This window comes from Triticum dicoccoides, chromosome 6B (genome assembly GCF_002162155.2).
Source record: "Triticum dicoccoides isolate Atlit2015 ecotype Zavitan chromosome 6B, WEW_v2.0, whole genome shotgun sequence".
NCBI lineage: Eukaryota > Viridiplantae > Streptophyta > Magnoliopsida > Poales > Poaceae > Triticum > Triticum dicoccoides.
Genome location: NC_041391.1, coordinates 645,205,878 through 645,211,391, shown reverse-complemented (window position 1 = coordinate 645,211,391; position 5,514 = coordinate 645,205,878).

The following is a 5,514-nucleotide window of genomic DNA, read 5'->3' as shown; positions in this document are numbered from 1 at the left end:
CTACTCCCGGTGGGAGTAGGACTCCTCCGGCGCGCCTCCTCCTAGGGCCGGCCGCACCCCCCCTTGCTCCTTTATATACGGGGGCAGGGGGCACCCTAGACACACAAGTTGATCTACGGATCGTTCCTTAGCCGTGTGCGGTGCCCCCCTCCACCATATTCCACCTCGGTCATATCGTCGTGGAGTTTAGGCGAAGCCCTACGCCGGTAGAGCATCATCATTGTCACCACGCCGTCGTGCTGACGGAACTCATCCCCGACACTTTGCTGGATCGGAGTCTGGGGATCGTCATCGAGCTGAACGTGTGCTGAACTCGGAGGTGCCGTACGTTCGGTACTTCGATCGGTCGGATCGTGAAGAGGTACGACTACATCAACCGCGTTGTCATAACGCTTCTGCTTACGGTCTACGAGGGTACGTGGACAACACTCTCCCCTCTTGTTGCTATGCCATCACCATGATCTTGCGTGTATGTAGGAATTTTTTTGAAATTACTACGTTCCCCAACAATAACAACAACATCAAGAACAATCCATGATGACTCAAACATGTCATGGAAATAATGGGCACCGATTTCCTGTGCCGCTGACCTAAATGTGTTACCGGACGCATTCTCCTGAACAGCCTCGAGCCTTGGCTTGCCAGATACACCAATGACCAACACCTTCTCAGGCTCCCTTGCTAAGCAGGCACAGATTAGCGGCTTCATCTTTGCGCCCCTCTCCTTCAGTGCATCCATCAGGAAGAAACAGAACTTGGTAAGCGCCTACGGGTGGCATAGCTTAGCAGTGTCCACTGGATAATCAAGCTTCGCCCGCCGGAACTTCTTCGCACTCCGGATGAATCCACTCTTGGTGATGATTGAGCTTCCCTGCCTCAGTATCGCCATCTGTATCTCAATTGCAGATTGCATTCCATTTCGCAGCTGATCCACATTGCTCAGCGACAACGCAGAGCATGGAACCCAAAATTGCTCAGTAGCACGACACTCCTTTGAGTCCTTGGACTCGTCATTCAGGGATTCAAGCAAAGTTGTGACGCCATACACAACATCCACAGCAGGCACTCACGCATTAGAGGAAGAAGTAATGGAAGAAACACAAAAAATTAGATAGATATGCATGGATTTATCAATGGGCTTGCACCTGAACCAAAACAAATACACAGAAAACAGAGCATGGAAACACGCTGGCTCACTCTTCCAGCAGGCCAAATGCAAACAGGGAGCCGAGATCATTGCTGCATCCAAGGAATGACACGTTCCGAACAACAACGTACCTGAAACCGAATATGGGTTCAGGAGAAGACAAAGAGGATTGGATTAATGGCACTGATGCATATGAGGACAGGCTGGCTTAGCGTTGGGGATGGGTTGGTAGATAGTTTCGAAACAGTTTACACTACCTCATCATAAATAACCAATTTGCCAAATAAATAATAAGGTATAAACCAATACATCGTAGTATTGTGAGATAATTACCATATCAAGACAAGCATGTATATTGCCAAAGTGTGAGAGGTACCTGAGACAGGGTTTTCCTTCTTCACTGCATCCTTCCTTCCGCCACAAAGATTTCCCAAGATGAGAAGCAGTACCTACAAGAGACTGGCACAATTATGCAACTAATTTAACAATGGCTCATTGATATGGCAGATTCAAGCTACAAGAACCCTTCTTCACATGCAGTACACATTCAACAATCAAGCATGAGAAAATAATAAATATCCAACATAAATCTAATTTAAAGAGATTGTACAACAATTCACTCATAAAGTCATTACCAAACATGCATAAATACCACTGAGAAAAGAGCTACAGCTCATCTTCACATGCAGGACGTATTCTAGAAGTACATATCTAGCAATGATACAAGACCTCATTCTGTTTTTCAATGACATCAACGATCGTGAGATAAATTGTACACACCCAACAATAGTTCCTAAAATTTTGAGATACGCAAGATAACAGAACTCTTTCTAGCAAATTGAAAATTGAATAAATCAACACACTAAAAACAGATGCAAGGTTCCCCTTATTTTCACACTCATAAGGCTAATCTTTTCAACAATAAGTCAGCAAAAGAAGGAAATTAGGATCCTGATGTCCCAAGATCTGGAATCTACACAACTTCTTTTTCTGATGACCATGTTTGCGAGTTACCGCAGCAAAACGGATCAGCTGGCTTGGATAAAACGGAGAGGAGGAGGCTGCTGCTGCTATCACGTCAGATAAGGTGACGACGGCTTGCTGGATGTCTGACGGGAGACTTACCCAGATCTCGAGCAGGGTGCACGGGGTGCAGGCAACGTGTACAAGTGGCTGTGTTGGGGTGGGGTGGGGTGGCCTAGGGAGGTGGGATACGGCAGCGGACGGAGCTGCAGGCAAGCGACGGTGGCGATCGAAGGAGATAGAGATAGATAGGAGAAAGAGAGACCTGGACAGAGTGGGTAGATGGGGGCGGGGAGATGCCAGCTCCGTCCGTTGCGGGGGCGTCGTCGTCGCCGCCGAGGAGCACGGCGGCGAGCGCCCCGAGCGCCAGAGCGGTCTGGTCGACGGGGATCTGCAGCGCCTCCGCGAGCACCGCGGCACCCGCGCGCCCGGGCCCCGGCGCCACGAGCTTCGCCTTGAGCTGCGCTAGGGTTTGCGTGGAGGTCGGCCTCCAACGCGCCGTCTGCTGCGGGGGCGTCGTCGTCGCCGGGGAGCACGGCCGCGAGCGCCCCAAGCGCCAACGCGGCCTGGTGGGTGGGAGACGGGAGGGGAGGAGGCAAAGAGGCGGCGGCGCGAGGGGCGGGCAGGAGCTAGCTAGGGAAGAAGGATACGAAGGGCGACGAATGAGAGCACGCTGCCCTCCCCCACCCCATAGCCGCACGGGCGAACCGCCGCACGACACGCAAGCCCCCGACAGCGAATAGACCAAATTACCGTCGGCCGGGGCAGGATTTTACGTGCGGTGGCACGAGATCTTTCCCCCGCCGACACGCGCGACGGGGTGACCGGGCCGGAACCAAGCCACGGTCGCTGACCACGGAGGCCCACCCGCGAACGGACCCACACGCCAGCGACCCTAGAACAGTAAAAACGCAGTAAAAACGAGCGGGGGAGGCGTTGTAGGAAATTATTATTCATTCCAGCAGTAGATTTTTTTCGATCCGACGGCGCAGATTCCTCCAGATCTTGATCCAACGGAGGAAAACGCATCCAGAAATCGCATCCAACGGCCCAGAGTCACTGAGCTCTGAGGAGGCTGTGTGATCCATCCTTCTCTTATTTCTGGATAGGTGGTTCTGAGAAGAACTAAAGGTCCAACTGCACCGAACAAGAGCAAATGCAGCTTAGCTCAGCAAAATGGCCCCTGGAAATGTGGAAGTACCCTGAGGAAGCTTAGTAGAACTCATATTGTAGGACTGCATTTCCTAAAAAATAACAAAAGATAGAGCAACACAACCCATACAGGGAGATTAAGAAAATAGAAGGCTGTGAGAAGAACTAAAAGTCGAACATCACCGTAGACCAAAAGCAAATGTGGCTAAGCTCACCGGTGCGACCGTTGGAGACGTGAAGGTAAGCTGAGAAGCTCGACACGTCTCACATACACATGGAAAATTCAGTGCCACACTGCCACCCGCTTATGTACATAAACAAAATCTACAAACTCAACAAAAGACACTAACCAGGAAGAGAAGCATGCTGCAGTCGAGCGTTGCTGGAAGAACCCACATTCACGATAAAATCTGGTATAGGCAAGAAGAATGACGTCATTAGAAAGGCGTCCGCGGCTGCTTAATGGAGGATGCTCAGTCTTTTCGTCATCCATCTTTGATTGATTCGCCTCTGTGGATTTGGTGGCGTTCGGTGGTTTCGTTGAGGGTTTCCGTGCGACGTCATTTTGCGAGGTTTGTGGTTGTTGCATGTTATGTATGTTTGTTGGTTGATCGTGGTGTCATGGAGTTTCTTTCTTAACGAGTAGTCCGCATGTGGTCTATATATATCAGTTTTCCCTTAATTAACTGGACAATTCTTTTCTTCTTAATTAATCGATGAGGCAAATCTTTTGCCTCCATTTCGAAAAGAATAAGATAAAATCTGGCATATAGAACCACCCTCCGAAAAGAACTCGAGTATTTAAAACTCAAACCATCCTTGCCTCTCCTAAAAGAACACTTTGACAAAGTGTATATTCCGAATACTTATGTACCCATACATCTCACACGCACTGTGATAGAAGAAGTCCTAGACCGACTGATCGCCGTCGCCGCCGCTGGCGCCGGCCTGACTGAATGCATGACGGGGCTGTTGGACGTGCCTTGACGCGTGGCCGCAGTTGAGGAGTTTGTCCGGCCGCCCAGAACAATGTCTTGACGCGCGGCCACCATCTGTTTTTCTTCGCTTCGGGGTTACATAAGAGCATCTCCAGCCGTTCGGCCCCCCAGGGCGCCGAAAAAGAGTGGCCTGGGGACGAACCGGCGCTAGATTGGCCTCTGGGTTCGTTTCTTTCCAGCCACGCCCCCAGGTGAACTCCTATTTGGCGTGTGCACCCTTGCGCCACGTTCTCACTATGGGACGGCCCATACTGGGTTTTTTTTCACTGGTTGTGAAACTTCTCTGAACCGTTTTTCCTTGTATTTATTGTGTGGTTCTTTATTTCTTTTTTCTTTTTTTGTATTTTTGTTTTATCTACGTTTCTTTTTTCTTTTTCTTTTCCTTTTTTTGCTTCCTTTACTTTTTTCCAAGATCGTGAATATTTTTAGAAATCGTGAACATTCTTTGAATTCCGGGATATTTTTCATGAAATCATAAACATTTTTAAAATCAGTGAAACTTTTGTTTCGAAACTGTGAACATTTTTTGAATCATTGAACATTTACTTGAATTGTCGAGCCTGTTTTAAATAGATGGACATTTATTGTATTGATGAACAATTTTTGAATCGATGAACATCTTTTGAATCGGCGAACATTCTTTGAATCTATGAACAATTTTTCAATCTGCGAACATTTTTTTGCGTGACAAACATTTTTTTGAAATGCATGAACATTTTCAATCGGCGAATAAGTTTTGAATCAATGACCTTTTTGTAATTTATGATCATTTTTCTTATTTTTATGAACATTTTTTTAATTCACGAAAATTTTCTTCTAATTCATGGACATCTTTTTCAAAATCACAAACATTTTATTAATCCACGGAAGTTTTTTGATTTCTTGAAGATTTTTCAAAATTCATATTTTTAAAATTTGGAACTTTTTTAGTCCTACTTTGAAGAAGAAAATGGAAAAAGAGAAAGAAAAAATAGGTAAAAGCCAACAAAATTAAAAAAACAGGGGGTGACCCGCCGCGCTCATGGGGCGGCCCAATAGGGCACGCGAGGGGAAGGGGGGCTCATTGTCAGCGCGTCACGCACTGAATAGGAGCACCCGACATGCCCCCCCCCCCTCCGGATGTGGCTAAATAGGAGCGCTTCCAGAACGGACTTGTGCAACAGGCTGGCCACGTGCTTAGCACCGTCTCCGCAT